Below are 17,118 nucleotides of genomic sequence, written 5' to 3' on the forward strand. Positions count from 1 at the left end.
ATCGGTCCCAGAAGTCCCGAGAAAAACTGGTTCTAATGTCAAACTTGAACAGTCAATTAATAAAGCCCAAGCCATTTGCCCAGTAGTGGGAATTATTAAAATAGGTTCCATAGTGCACTCTGAACACGAAATCCAAATATTTTTGAAGTCGGTCCCAGAGGTCCCGAGAAAAACCGGTTCAAATGTTCTCCATAGATAGTCACTTAACAAAGCCCAAGCCATTTGCCCAGTAGTGGGAATTATTAAAATAGGTTCCATAGTGCACTCTGAACACGAAATCCAAATATTTTGGAAATCGGTCCCAGAGGTCCCGAGAAAAACCGGTTCAAATGTTAAACTTGAACAGTCACTTTATAAAGCCCAAGCCATTTGCCCAGTAGTGGGAATGGTTAGAATAGGTTCTTTACTTCACTGTTGTCACGAAATCCAAATATTTTGGAAATCGGTCCCAGAGGTCCCGAGAAAAACCGGTTCAAATGTTAAACTTGAACAGTTACTTTATAAAGCCCAAGCCATTTGCCCAGTAGTGGGAATGGTTAGAATAGGTTCTTTACTTCACTCTTAAGACGGAATCCAAATATTTTTGAAATCGGTCCCAGAGGTTCCGAGAAAACCCGGTTCTAATGTCCAACTTGAACAGTCAGTTTATGAAGCCCAAGCCATTTGCCCAGTAGTGGGAATGGTTAGAATAGGTTCTTTACTTCACTCTTAAGACGGAATCCAAATATTTTTGAAATCGGTCCCAGAGGTTCCGAGAAAACCCGGTTCTAATGTCCAACTTGAACAGTCAGTTTATGAAGCCCAAGCCATTTGCCCAGTAGTGGGAATGGTTAAAATAGGTTTTTTACTTCACTCTTAAGACGGAATCCAAATATTTTTGAAATCGGTCCCAGAGGTCCCGAGAAAAACCAGTTCTAATGTTAGCCAGCCATTGTTAGCAAGCCATTTTAAGCAGCCACAAACCTAACAACCTCTTTTCTTGAAATAACATTCAGATAGATAGTGGTTTTACTGTTAACAGGATAAAAAAAAAAACAGAAATAGACGTTTAAAGGTAATTGTTGTTTCTCTTGCTTTTCAGTCTCTATCTACCACAATCAGTCCTAAGTTCGAGTAGCGTCATGCAAATCCTTAATGGCAATGGAAAAATCTTATCAAGACGAATAAAATAAGCTCAAACACGAGGTAGTAAATAGATACCGTTGAGGAGTTCCCTCGTCTCACTGTCGTCTCCATCGTCAGGTCAGGTCTTAACCTCCACAGTTTTGTGGTGTCGGAGACATATACCCGAATGACAAGTTTTTATTCGATATGTGCTTACAATTTCCGAGAGTTCCATAATGTTTTAAGGTTTCTATCACCAGACCCTGGACCCTGGAACTATTTGGAAAGTAAATCCTTTTAAACAATAAAATGATTGTTTAAATCGGTTGGTAAACGACGGAGTTATGCACGTACTTACGTAAAAAGAATACAAACGAACTGAGAAACTCCTCCATTTTTTGAAGTCGGTAAAAAAAAATCTCGTTCAATACCTCGTATTTGTCGATTAATATTATAATGCATTTCAATTAAGGTAATAAAAGTGGAATAGTTAAGAGTTCGTAAGCATATTTTTCGTAGTATTGAATAAGAGTCAAACCAGTTTTTCTCAGCACTCCTGGGATAGATTTCGAAATATTTCGGTCTGGGACCTATTATAAGCCTATGGAACATAATACACTATGCAGTTACTGTGGGCAACTCTTGAGCCCAACTTCCATACAAAGAATAGCATTGTCCTTTACCATGAATTATGAACCTCGTCCTTTTTGGGAAGTCGGTTAAAAAACCCATATAAACTCAGATGCATGTTACTAAAAGCTCATAGGCACTCAATTCTACTTGCAAATGAGAAAATAGTTTTCCATTCTGGCTTCTTAGTACCTGGCTTTCAGGCGAAAGCAATAACAATAAAACGTTTTATGACTTACGTATGGAGTACCTGGAAATCGACACATTATCTGCAGTCCTGTGGGCCAGGGCACGGAGTATCGAACTCTTTAATCCGATAGCAGTTCACGTCAAATAAGTTTGTTGGTCCGAAGTTAGCTGTCAGTGATTTCACGCTAGTCAAAATGTTTGAAAAAAATGCTACTGATGCGTCAAACGACACGACTTCTAAAAAGGAGATTAAGAGAAAGAGATTGCTTGGAGATGAATACCATACTAGACTAATATTGCAAAGACAAGAAACTTGGCAGTGATATAGCAGAATCACATACAGTTCAGCTACTTTTTATCGGGAAGTAGCCTCGGGACGCAAGTGAAACCTTGGTAGGAAGCTAGTGGATCATAACTTTCGAAATATATTTGTATTCATTTATTTTCACGACTGCATAGCACACATTTGGCTGGAGTTTTTATTACTCTATGGTGCCGCATTGCAGAAGAGAAATATTTTTCCTCCTTCCACTTTTGTCTTCTAAATATTGAGATCAGAAATGAGATCAGAAAATTCGGTTGTATGACGTAATGGAACCATAAAATTCAAAGGCATTATATACCCTAGGATTAAAGATATAATTTTTACACTATAACGCGTCATATAAGGCCAAGCAAAGTTGTATGTTGTTTGCCGAGCAGCAAACAAAGATTAAAGAATAATAATATATCTTCGGAATAATTGTGCAGGAAAATTTTATTGTTGTCACTTGATGTAATTAATCGAAATAATATTTAAGTTTCCTTCAACCATATTTTTTGTTAAAAATATAATGTAAATAGAGAATTATGAAAAGCATTGTCGCATAATTTTACAGTTCAAGAGTCCCTAATAATTCATTTAAAATAATATTTTGAGCCATTGAGCAGGTGTCTTTTATGGTTCATAAAATTAATATCAAACGTTTGAATTGCCTAATCTGGGCTTAAATCAAGCTTAATTGCCTATTACATACAGCATTACAAGATAACAAGGCAGTAAAAAAAAACTAGTCAACTACTGTTTTAAAATAAATGATTAGCCAAGTATCCTTTTTTTTGGTCAAAAAGCACTCAAAGAAAGTACTTTGTACTTTATATATTATCATCGCTTTGCAAAGGGAGGGAAAATGATTTAGAGTTTTTGTTTTTATAATTTATTTCTTCTGTATTCCGTACCGCAAAAGCGTTTCCTTGTGTACAGTGGACCAAAAAAGCTTTATTTAATGTAACTTTATGGGAGATTTGTACATAGAAGAATAAAATAGAATGAACTATAAAGATAGATACCGACTGTTTATTACTTTACGACTAGATAATGGGAAAATAAATGTAGGTATAATACATATTGACTTGACGGTGTTATTCAAATGTATGGAACAGGTGCATCAAGATGCATTGGACGCCTGAGGGTGCAATTCAATCAGATGCAACTTGGTGAAGATCTGGACGTGTTTGGAAGGAGGAAAATAATAAATTATAAACGGCTTACAATAAAAACATATTGAAATTAAAAATAAAAGTTTTGAAGCATTGGTGTCGAATAAAAATCATTATGTGTTTATGTTCTATCACCGTTTTAGTTCGGCACTCATTGTTAAATCAAAGTAAATGGTTCAATAGTTTTTCGTGGCTTTTAAGCTCTCTCTGTATCCTTCAAAACCTTTTTTTGGAAGATCTTCAGTCCCTAAAAACAACTCTTTAGCGAGTTTCCATAAGTTCGTAAGGTCTGGAAATGTTCAAATAATTTACCGCGGTTTTGTGGTTAGAAGCCTTTATACTATCGGGAAACAAAACTTATTTCCGAACGAGATACACTTCCTTGCAAGAAAACAGAAACCAATAACTTATATACTGAGAAATAAACTACATCATCATCATCATCCTCCGAGCCTTTTTCCCAAGCATGTTGGGGTCGGCTTCCAGTCTAACCGGATTCAGCTGAGTACCAGTGCTTTACAAGAAGCGACTGCCTATCTGACCTCCTCAACCCAGTTACCCGGGCAACCCGATACCCCTTGGTTAGACTGGTGTCAGACCTACTGGCTTCTGACTACCCGTAACGACTGCCAAGGATGTTCAATGACAGCCGGGACCTACAGTTTAACGTGCCATCCGAAACACAGTCAGTGGTGTCTAAGATATACTTAGAAAGTACATACAAACTTAGAAAAGTTGCATTGGTACTTGTCTGACCTAGGATCGAACCCGCGCCCTCATACTTGAGAGGTTGGTCCTTTACCCACTAGGCCACCACGACTTTTTTTTACTGAGAAATAAACTACGCGATTTATTTTCCTTAACAAAGTTATTAACGAAATTATATATTATATTCTGAAGCATGTGCCTATAAGGTTAAAACTACCATAATCCGTTATGATATCATTAAAATACTTTATGGAGTGGTTGAAACCTTTTCAATGTTGCGAATTAATAAAAGTCGATGACGAGGCGAACAAGGAAATAATGAGAAAAGTGCTGCCTCTATTATTATTATTTATTGCTTCGTCGAGAATAAACGCGTGCCTTGCAATACTATGAGATGTGTCTCGGAAGATTTTATTGTATACTTGTTATTTGTTGCGGTTCTACTTGTGTCTTGGATTTATTTTCTACAAGTGTAAAATACTATAACTTTCAGAGTCCTTCAGTTTAGCTTCTTTAAATAAAAAAACTAAATAAATATTCATGTAATTTTAATTTGTAATATTAATCGGTCTGTTGTGTTCAAGCTAATGCAAAACTTTGATGCTTTAAGTCAGTAAGTTTTGTCCTAGGCTGATTTATACTTAACTCATTTCTACTAAGAAAATAGCTACATTAGACACAGTTGCGGTGTGTTTTAATTCAAAGTCACTTCTGACGTTTAACGAGAAACTGTGAAAATTGCAATATTCGTTTTCGGTTCGTGGCAAGTTATATTTATTGGTTTTTAATTATCATTTATTATGTTGTAGAGAAATAAACTACAAAAATACCAGTGACAGTCCGGAATGCTGTGTGTTGTCGAATTTGCATAATAAATTGTAACAAGAAATTATGCGAAATGGCTTTGGCTACAACGGATTATTATTTATTTGTTGACATATGATATATTTTTAATATATTAAATTAGAATTATAATATGTAATAATATTACTAAGTTGAGATTCTGTTTCTTTTTTGGCAATTGGTTAATTCAATGATGGTTTCAGTTCTAGCATGTTCCAAAAATACAATAGTAATAATTCGGGATCTCTCACGTTGTACACATTTATTACTGGTTGTAATAGCTCTGAAATGTGGGCCAAGTTTGTCTCACTATGTCCGCTCGGCAAAGCTTTAAGCTCGACCGGTTGCCGGGTCGATGACCTCGCAACCTACTGGCTGTTTACCCCGTACAATTCGCAAGATCGCTGGAAAATTACTAAACTATCCTTTACTTAACTCTCGGAACAAGATACCGTATACTTAATAGCTACCGAGTATACGCATTATACTCTTGTAATATTAAACCTATCACTATATAAGTACGCTTATGTTCAAAGCAATATTCCTATTAGTACCTACAAGCAAAAGTTTTGTAAGTACCCAATAAATAAACAGACCATTTTTCTTAGTTAAATCCAGATAGCTTACAGATATAAAAAATGTAAACGCATAAATATAAATCGCAAAATGAAATTTCTAGAAGCACTAGTTAAAATATCTTTGTGCATCGCCTATAACTTACCATGACTTTGACATTTATGTATTTGCTAAGATTAGTATTAAACCACGGGTATTTAGCGTGGAAGTTTTATTATTTACTGACTTTCGATCCTACCATTTGTACTTACGAGGAGTGATCGTTATTTTTGCTTCAAACTGCATAATTTACACTAGTAGTGCCTACTTTATTGATTTAAAAATTTACAACAATTACCTTGTACCAGTGTTTGAAAACATTATGTTGTGCATTTAATATCTAAATAACAACCTGAAATCTTGTTATACATATAATTTAAATCGGATGTGATAATGACCATAAAATGTCAAAATAAATAAGTTTTAGAATTTTATATGCATATTAATGAGATAAGTCTACAGTTATGATCTACCTGTTATTAAAATAGTAGTAGAGGATTATGCATATTTATGTGACGAGTGCACTTAGATACGGCGTCGTCAACGCTTAATTAACATATTTCAGTGTTATCGGCCGGCTTGCACAGTGTTACACAGATGAAAGCGCGCGCTGCATTCGGTCGCGCGCTGCGCAGGCGACGCGCGTAGGTGCGTTCTGTGTCCGGCCAATTGGAAAATGCCGCGTGTCGGCTTTTACGTACGCGTTACATGACGTGCCGACTAGAAATGGCGGCTGCTTTCGCATTCATCGCTTGCATAGAAGTGCATGCACAAGTTCAAGGCTGGTCGAGTCCCGCTTCCCATTGCATGTGCATACGCATTAATTCAGCTCACAAACACGACTACCACCATTGTCTATCACTCGAGAACCGGGGTCGAGGAACCCATAAAGGATTAATGACACTATTGTGGGGAGTTATAATCGTGTCTTTCATTTTTCTGCTGCCACCTGCGGGTGTGCTTATTTCCCAAGCTATGGGTTTATTGCTGAACTGTAATTTCAGTGTAACTAAGTGTGTGGGTAGCCTGCCAATGAAATTCGATTCTATACAATTTAATATTGCCATTTCTTTAAAGTTGGCTGCACACCTTGCGATTTATCCTCGGACGACTAAATTGTGAGATTTGCATAAGGAAAATTGATGTCGATACTGAAATGGACACTTAGTTATTTTTGCTGTGGAATTTAATATGGGAACATTTGCTTTTAAATTGTTCTTGGATAGAGAAAAAATCAACCGCAAAATGGAATACTTATGTAAATATTATTTTTTCCAGCGATAGTGATAGTAGTTACGGACGTGCTCAATTGAGTTTGTATATAAACAGCTCATGTATGTAAAAAATAGATTTAAATGTAATTTTCAAACACTTAAAGGCGTCCCAAAGGCAATATTAAAAATGTCTAGGATAAGGAAATTTTCTAGCTATGAAATGCGGCTACTCTGCTCCAAAAATGTGCCAGTAGCTATGAAGTACGTTCTCGGGCCAGCTACTTTACAAAGGACTGTATCCATTTTACAAATTACTAACATATTGCATTTTCTTTTAATAGATCAAACATATTTTATAAGTTAATATTCATATTAGTTTTAATACAGAACTAATTATCAGTTATTAGTGATATTAAAGAACTGCAGTAAAACGTTTTATTAAAAGGAAGCTCTTATTTTACGAGCAGATATCAATTGATAGAGTTTATTCTTGAGTATGCAAATTATAAGTCGTCATATCAATTAGGTGTTTATATAGACTTCCCGTTTATAATAATGTCCTGCATTATTTTAAGTAGGTAGTTGAGGTAGGTCCGTGTTTACGAACTTGAAAGGAGAATCGTGACTCGAATCTGTATAGGTATCAGTCTGACTAGATTTAAAACTGACATATTCAATTGTCTGTATGTTTTGTTCGTTTATATTCGAGTCCTATTGGGTTTTTGGACAGGAAATTGTATAATATATTTAGCAGTAGTAGATTGTTTGTTGCTTATAAATTGCATAGCTTGCTCCCTATCATTACACGAGACGGAATTATTGTCTTCGCAGAATGCAGAGCCCATTTTCCTTAAGGGATTCATTCTTCGTATCTCGGTATATATTGCTACTTTTCCTCAATATTTATAAGGTCATGTATGCTATGTCTATTATAGTTCGGCCATTCAGAGAATGCGTTCCTGACACGTCGCGATTGAACTGACGACGTAACTTTGCAATGGCGTTGCAGTTACGATAAAAATATTTTTGCTGGTTGTTTACCGTTTTAACAATTGAGGAGCATTAAAACAACATTATTATATCAATAATCAATGAATGTAGTTACGTCGTCAGTTCAATCGCGACGTGTCAGGAACGCATTCTCTGAATGGCCGAACTATAATAGGACTAATATCGTTACTCCAAAATTGGTATCTATGCTAATATTGTAGGTAAAACTGAAGAGTTGGTTTGGCTTATTCGAATGCGCCAATATCGAAGTATTAGGTATTTTTTCCGGGAGTGTAAAGTAATTCCCACAGGACACGGGTACAGCTGCTGGCGGTAGCTAGCAATAACATAAAATAGGGTTCGTGCAGAACCATAAAAACATTAATATGGAGTTTATGTGCGAATTAAATGTAAAACGGTTCTATTTACATATAAAACGTGAGACAACAATTACGTGGAGTCTTTGAGAATCGCCGCTCACCTTGCGATTTAGATAGTCACTGACCAGTCGTTGCGCCAAACTGTTTACACGGTGCACAAGATTTGCAGAATTCACTCTATGTGACCCCGAATAGGGCTGGCTGCTCATTAGACAAAGAACTACGATATTTAGGAAATACTTATCATGTTATATACGTATCACAAGTTTTATTCTGGTGAGAAGACTTAAAAGATCGGGAGGGGTGTAAGTTAATTGGGAGGTCACTGCCCTGCAGTGGGACAGTCTCGATAAAGGGGCTTTTTCGATGTCGTTGAGTCTCTGAGTATGGATAAGTAGTACAAAGAACCTCGAGTGTCATACTTTTGCATAACAACACATAGAGCAGCATTTATATAAAATAAGTTACAACTATTTCTGGTATTCCTAAACTGTCTTTGTGTTTGAAACGCCCTTTCGACAGGCCTGTCGATAAAATTTGATTGATGCCTGTCCCTTTATTTTCGCCATCATTGGCTCTTTGCCTTACATTGTTTGTCTGTAGAGATTGTACAACAAATTGTATCTACAAAGAAGACTGAACGAATCGCAAATTGTACTCCGTCGTGTCACTGAAAAGTTCCGCTATATAACTACAAGACCACCTATTTCTAACTGTGCTTCTATTCTCAATATATCCTTCATATTATAACCCTTTAACTCAAAGCAAATCTAGTTCAACAAAACTACCGAGAATAGGCTTCTGAAATAAAAATTTACGACTCGCACGCCGAGTTAGAAAAGCGGGTCATTGACCTCTGGACCAGTCCTTTTGCGTCGATCATATTAACTGCTCACACATCACGTTTCTATTCAACAACATTTTCATGTATTTCAAATACAAATTAGCACTGAATCTGCCAATATGTTCGGTCTATTTCGACCGCCCTTGCGACCCGTCCGTCTATTTGTTTTACTGCGTTGACACGGTTAATGCCTGTGTCAATGTTTACATTAGGTATTTCGTAAGAGTTGCGTCCATGCTAACGTTTGCAAAGGAAGTATTAGTCAATATCTTCATATCCTTGGGCAAATCGTATCTAGATGTGTGTTGTTATTTTCCGTAATAGACATTATCTGTTGATATCAATTTCAGGATTATCGTTTATTCAACTTTTTGTTATCTTTGAAAAGGAAGCTGACATTCGTACAAGATATATAGAAAAATAAGGAAATAATATAAAATCAGGTGTGGCATATCATTGATTATACCTAATCTCCTAAAGTAGCTAAACCTTGATAGCTCAACCCAAATAAAGCTGATAATTATATCTAACAAGGACATAAAACAGACGATTTCCTTGATGAGAAAAAGTAAGTAGTAGCCGTCGATATTGTCTGATTCAAAAGTAAACATTGTAGAACAAAAGATGGATACAGTACTGGACCCTAACATTGGTTAGTAGATGGGATCCTAAATGACAGAGTAGCGTGGCTAAGCCATCATTTTTAATGTCCTATTGTAGTCTGAGCATTCAGCCACTGAACTATGTGGTTTCAAAGTTTCCTTATACTTTTTGGAGAACTCCGGCTTTGCAGGGAGCAACATTCTTCGAGTTGCGAAATTTTATCTCTTCGGTTGAAGTTCTTTTGTTTGGAAAGATTTATTTAATGAAGTGCTGAATGTATTATGTTCGTATATTACTTGAGAAATATGATGGTAATAAACAACAGTTTGACGTAGTATTAGTAAATTGCTGATGTGGTGATTACGATCGTGTTGCATATTGTTTTGTGTTTGTTTATATTTATAATCGGTGTCGTAATTTATTCTTGCATATTTTGCTCAGTATCCATGTCATCAATAAATGTCAATATTATTGAAATATGATGATTTATTGTAATATAAAACTTGTTTTCTATAAACTGTGTAGGCATTTCTAATGTTGTTCTATTCCCGGTTTTGCCCTAACAAACTGACACCTAGTGTTCAACCCAATAATTATTATTCATCTGATTATCTGCCACAGGAGATTAAGATCCTATTTTGAAAGGATGACCATACTAGCTTGGAATTAATGTTATGACTAGATACAGACCATTTGGTACCACTTGTTTTGTCACATAACATCATTTGTTTCGTTCAGCCTTTTCAATTAGTCTGATTGGCTAAGTTTGATGATCCATTTAAATTGATGCCATAAAGGAACATATGACAGACTTGATATTCACCAGATCGATATAATTACGAGAGCGTTTAACTAATGCATAACATTATCTATTAATATGGTATTTTCCTATCCTACACTTATAGGTGATGATTAAGGGATACAAGTATGTGCATTTTAAGTGTCTGTGATAGAAATTATCTCAAACGATTTAGGCGCTTCGTATACTAAGGTACGTATATGTCCGGTACCCAACAATTTTTATTCCATCGCCGGAATTTTTTTTTTTTTAACGAAGGATTTACACGAAAATTTCGTAATTCACTACTTAGAAGAAGAATGGATACCTAATATTTGTGGTTAACCCAAATTAAACAAAACAAGCGCTTAAATCGTCTACATGATCCAATATTGGTCTTAGGCAAACTAGGATTCTAAGATATCGTAAATGTTTTATAGGTAATCAGGAAACCATTTTGGCATACCATAAAACAGTGTTTACTTACGCTCAGTAGAAGCAATATTTTAGAAAGCTAGATAGGAAATGAGTTATTCTATCAATAGACATTATTGGCTAAGTGAAGTTGTTTATGATCAGGAACTCATCAATTTTGTATTCAAAATGTCAGCTGATTTACCAGCTATAATCGATTAAAACGATTATGCAATGTTTTTGAATGTAATGTTGTTTTAATGTTCATATTTGTCTTGTAACCATGTTTAACATTTTTAATCGATCCATCTCATTGATGTTTTGCATACGGTATCCGCTCTATTTCACCTCTGATTTCACATGGTTCTAAGCACGCGATCAAATGCTAGCCTGAAATATTGCTCAGTATTTTGGTTGACTCATTTCGAAATAGCAGCATAGAGACTTCACAAATCTACGTTCCTTGTTAATGCTTGATGATTAATTTCGGATGCAAAATCAAATCCATTTTCATATTTGTCTGACACCCTCGCACTACATCATTTGGTTTCAACACCAACGAAAGATAGCAAAGTGCGGGCGAGTGCTTACCGTTGGCCCAACCCGTGACAACTCAAAAGAGAGAGGTGGCTAGGCAATTGGTGAGACTGGGGGAGGCGGCTCACGGCAACATGGAAGCGCATTGTCGCAACGGACGGCCGGCGCAACGGCCGCGCGTACAAGCCTGCGCACGCGATCCCGCCTCGAATGGCCCGGTAGCTTTGACGACATATACGATACTAGTGACGATTACCGACCCGCGATAACCGAAACTCTCGTGTGTTTACAAATCTCATAGGTAAAGTGTACGAGTTTGCCGGGACACAAACTGTTGAGTGTATGTTTTCGCCGCTCGAATGTCGCAATGTTTGTTGTCGTGTTTTATGTTTTGTGTTTTTGCATGTTGACTTGATTCTGTCGTTTTTAACTGCAACTATGTCATCATGATTATTAATTTCGGGTTTCTTTAATTTCATTTTATTGTTGCGTTTTGCACGTTTTTCGGAATCCATACAAACATTCTTATCATTTGTTCTAAATGCCAATATCTTCGGAATTAACATTAAGTGATCCAAATAATAATTAGGAACCATCAACTTACTGCATTTTTTTGCAGCTTTTAATTGTTTACTTAATATTATTTACAATTTAATTACAAATTAGTTTAGACATTGTATATAGATAATTCTGAAAATTTAGATTGTATAACACTTTAGACAATGTTTAAAGGCTTTAGCGTTTGATCCTAATACACGAAAAGCGATCTAACGCAGTCGTGCTTGAGGCGATCACGACTGGCTCCAGCTATGGTCGAAATTCGATAGCCATTGTGCGTTTGTGGGTCACCAGAGATCTGAAGAGAATCTTTGTTCCAACCTAGTATCGCCTGTTCCCACAAATGACGTTACTAAGTTACTTGAATTTGTTCGGGAAACTACGTCAGTAGGTAATAGTTGGTTGAAGTGACACCTGAGCTTCAAGCACTTATAATTTGAGTAACATTGTTAAGATAAGTAAATGAATTTTATCACTTGACAATGACACTGAATTGGTTGTGAGTAATTGGTTTTTAATCCATACTAGAAACTTCTATCGTCTACGTCTTTTCGCATTTAATGTGTGCAAGTATGAGAGAGATGGGAAAAGGTCCCCTGATCCTACATATATTAGGATCAACTAATACTGGTCGCTTTGATGAGCACCTGCTTTCTCAAGGAAAAAGACGATTAAAACTTCCTTGTTCTATTTGAGGAAGAGGCAATTAATTATGGATATAATAAAATAATTGACCTGTAGTCCATGTCTATTAGTCTTGTAAGTAATGAGGTCTTGATTGATGTTTTTGCATTAGTCATGCACTGTTGCTTTGAATTATTATAGACATATAGGGCCTTACTACAAAAACTTTAAACCCTGTTTTACACTTGTCTAATAAAATTTTGGCTGCAAAATGAACCATATGTCAACGTCATAATTTGACATTTTTTTAGACAAGGCATAAACTGACGTTTAAAAGTTTTTGTGGTAAGACGGAAGAAGTTTGACCAGATGATATTTTCTATTTGTCATCTGTAGTTTGTTTTTGGATAGTAATTATTTTTGGGTTTCAATGATACCTGGGATTAATTTTCATAGTTTCTACTAAGTCGTAAATGAGTGTCCTCAATTTGGCTGGGCATTTATTTATCTAATTTGCCCTATAATGCCAGAGAATGCCCACACTCCCTTTTATTATTAGTCACAATTCCATCGAACTATCTGCCAATAATAAAATATGCAAGGTGCGATGACTCTGTACGCAACCAAAGCACCGGACTTACACGTTCCCATAAGTAATAATACGGCTTGGCGAGTGCACCGCTCTTATTATTACTAATTATATTCATGTCATAGGCCTTGAGCATTGCCAAAGAAATTGCAACGTATTCAGTCATCACAACGTCTTGCGTCCTGCACAACGAAGATAAATGATCTAAAGTTACCTTGTTGTCGGTACGAGCCGAAGGTTACTTCATACAAATTGAAGGGAACTACTACACGTAGACGCAAAAAGATCAAACCCTTTTCTCGTTTAAGCTCGCCCCTGACAGAAATGTTTGACCTTAAACTTTTAAACGTTGAATTGCGTCGCTTGATGGACCCTTCAAAATATTGCACGTTTTTTATCTGCAGCTGTCTCTATAATTAATTGGCCTTTACGTCTGACAGTATTTTGCACATTATCGTAAACCTTTGTGAAGATGAGTGTGGAGTCGTTATGAAGTAGCCGTGCCATACAAAGTTGGAACAACATATTTAGCCGTGCTAATATTAGCCCTAAACGTTCTAAGAAACAGTAAAGACATCCTGCAGACATTTAATATTGTCATTTGAGCGATGAAGTCTGTACAATAAACAACATTATTGTCTTTGCTTGTACATAATGTATGTACAATAGTAAAGTAGGGCCGGAGGCGCGTGTGGACGTGACTCACTTACCGTGGGTGTCTCATTTCGTATGCGCAGTCGCAACGCCTAGGAAGTGCATTCGTGTACATACATTCGTACTTGCTTGCGTAATGTTGCGCGCGAAATCGTTATAACAATTTATTAATTTCTACTTAAAAATATTAATGGACTGAACACCAGTGTACGCATAACAGAATGACTAAGGATTATTTGAAAACGACGCTCACTCAATGTTTTATTTAGTTTCAATTAAGCTAGAGGTAAATCTGACTAAACAACAATCTTGATTGACAACCATAAAAAATAAATGCAGTCATTGACTCCTCAATGGTTCCGGATTGATAGATATGATCATTCAAAACTGTAATATTTTACTATGAAAAAAAAATCCAATTAATACGACATGAAATTGCTGACTTTTCTATTAACAGTCCTCTTCGGGTTGGTGACCAGTTAATTACATACGTTTTAATTTAAAATAAACATTTTTCGTAAAACCTTTTTCTTATAAAACTTTGTACTCAAGCGTACATTGTCCGCTGCGAATAGAATGGCGATAGTTCGATTTGCATTTAAACAGTGCCGATCGACTCATAAAGTTATACGGATGGCAATAAAAATGTTAATCGGTTTAATTACTAGCCCGGTCAAAATAGACATAAAAGTAGTGGTCAAATAACATAAATTCCCACAGAGCTGATTTTTGATGGAGAGCTAGATTTGATCATTATAAATAAAATACTAAAAGTCCCCATCGATCCCATGTGTGCGTCAAAAGTTATTCGAGGCCAAATGTCAAAATTTTAGGTTTTTTGTTTTTTTTTTCGAAAACGGTAAGTTTTATCAAAAAAAGACATCAGACCAAAGTTGTAGATCTTTAAATTTGCTACAAAAATGGCATTAACAATTCTCTCCTAAATCTCACCATTCCTGAGATATCGCGATTCAAAGAGTCACACTACACATGATATGCATATATAAGCCACGTATATACGACGGCTGCCTTTAAGTTGTGTAGTTTGAAATAAGTATAGACAATCTAATAGGTTAATATCATTTATTGTTTTTCAAAGAATTCTCCGCGATATTTAATGCCCTTTGCATGCATTAAACCCAGTTCTTGAAATATTTATTCCATTCTGAAGTGGGGGTAGTCAAATTGGCCGATTTGTATGAGTCAACAGCTTTTTCAGGTGTGCTGAAACGTTTACCACGAGACTTTACTTAATTTTGGGGAATGTAAAACAATCGTTATGCCCACGGATCCATGTCACGGTATGTTACATGTTGGTCTGCGACAATTAACTGCCGCATAGCCTCCATATTATCTTGGGTCATATCGGGTTTTGAATTACCTTCACGTGGTTTGTCGCTAAGGCTAGATTGCCCACTTTTAAATCCTAAATATCAGCGTACTGCAGTCCTAAGGCATGGTTCTGCATCACTAAACACAGAACAAAAATTTTTAAACCGCTGTATTCGCGACAATCCGCTTTTAAAGTTGTAGAAAATTATCGCACGCTAATTTTCCTTCGACATTTCCATTTTTATCCAGAAGACTGGGGTTGGAAATTGATACATAATATCTGGACCCTATTAAAACTTTACTCCCACCTGCTCCAGAAAAACTCCTGACATAATTTTTTGCAATTGCAAAAATGATTATAGTATCAAATCATCCTCCGAGCCCTTTTCCCAACTATGTTGGGGTCGGCTTCCAGTTTAACCGGATGTAGCTAAGTACCAGTCCTTTACAAGGAGCGACTGCCCTATCTGACCCCCTTAACCCAGTTACCCGGGCAACCCAATACCCCTTGGTTAGACTGGTGTCAGACTTACTGGCTTCTGACTACCCATAATGACTGCCAAGGATGTTCAATGACAGCCTACCTACAGTTTAACGTGCCATCAGAAACACAGTCATTGGTGTCCAAGATATACTTAGAAAGTACATACAAACTTAGAAAAGTTGCATTGTTACTTGTCTGACCTGGAATCGAACCCACTCATACTTGAGAGGTTGGTTCTTTACCCACTAGGCCACCACGAGTTTTTGTATGAATCTGATAAATCTATAACAATCACAATGATAGTTAACCCAATAGTTAATATCAATAATGACATCATATTCGAACTTGACGGCAATTATTCCCTTAAACTATCCTAAAATTGTCATGACAGTTAGTGGAGTAGGCCTACAGGGAAACCACGGTAAAGAAAACGCGCCGAGTACACTACCTCACAGGTGGCGTGGAAATGTGTGCATGTCCTGTATGGAATATACTTTGAAGCGCGATATCTCAGGAATGGTAAGATTTAGGAGAAAACTGTTAATGCCATTTTTGTAGAAAATTTAAAGATCTACAACTTTGGTCTGATGTCTTTTTTTGATAAAACTTACCGTTTTCGAAAAAAAAACAAAATACCTAAAATTTTGACATTTGACCTCGAATAACTTTTGACGCACACATGGGATCGATGGGGACTTTTAGTATTTTATTTATAATGATCAAATCTAGCTCTCCACCAAAAATCAGCTCTGTGGGAATTTTTGTTATTTCAAATGTCTATTTTGACCGGGCTATACGTATTTCACCACGAGGATGTGTTTGTTTTGATTTGGTAAATGCATGGCTAAAATTTAAACTTTTTCAATAAATTATAAAATCTTAAGTTTGTAGCATCTGTACGCGATTATACCAGCAGTTCTCAAAAAATGCGGATCCAATATCGAACAGCGTCCGTCCGGTTTGTCATATCACTTTCCATTAACGGTAAAATTTTACTACAAGTACGTGACTATGAAGTAATTAAAACGGTCCGCGTTTGACCGCTTAGCGCTTTTTTAACTGTTACTGCGGTTCTCTCCGAAAAAATTGGCGGATGGCGAATTGACGACCTTATCAAAACACGCTGCGCTCCGAGGTCGTTGAACCCGCGTTTTGTTATTGCCCGATCTAATACTACAATAGTGCTTGGAATTCCTATCGAAGTATTCGTATTGTGGCCGTTGAATTTACACTGCAATTGTGGACATGACAATGCTTGGCCACATACCGATTATGTTCATTGGTTCACTGCCACTAGTGTGTTTGACACCGATGCAGATTATTAAGCTTGTAAACAAATGAGGGTGATGACACTTGAATAGGCCTACGGTATAACAAGTTTCGATGACAGGCGTATAATTTTATTGTTTCGTGAACCAGATCAAAATGTCAGATTCACCGTTAGGTGTGAATGTGCCGATAGCGGAAATACCTGATAGTTTTGTATGTCCCTTTTGGATCGCTTGATTGTTCTCTGTAATGAGGTTTTATGTTTCTGGCTGACTGAACA

The 17,118-nt window shown here is 36.4% G+C and overlaps 1 protein-coding gene across 4 annotated transcripts in view; it reads left to right on the top strand.

Annotated features, from left to right (window-relative positions):
* Positions 1 to 17,118, top strand: part of LOC124638795 (long-chain-fatty-acid--CoA ligase 5) — a 57,630-nt gene that overhangs the window by 12,913 nt on the left and 27,599 nt on the right. Inside the window, exon 1 of one of the 4 annotated variants that reach the window (XM_047175895.1) lies at positions 11,481 to 11,629. The exons of 1 other annotated variant lie outside the window; for it this stretch is intronic. The gene's annotated coding sequence lies outside the window, so the exon portion shown is untranslated. 2 more of the 4 variants (XM_047175898.1, XM_047175899.1) reach the window with 2 other exon arrangements.

This window comes from Helicoverpa zea, chromosome 18 (assembly GCF_022581195.2).
Source record: "Helicoverpa zea isolate HzStark_Cry1AcR chromosome 18, ilHelZeax1.1, whole genome shotgun sequence".
Classification (NCBI taxonomy): Eukaryota; Metazoa; Arthropoda; class Insecta; order Lepidoptera; family Noctuidae; genus Helicoverpa; species Helicoverpa zea.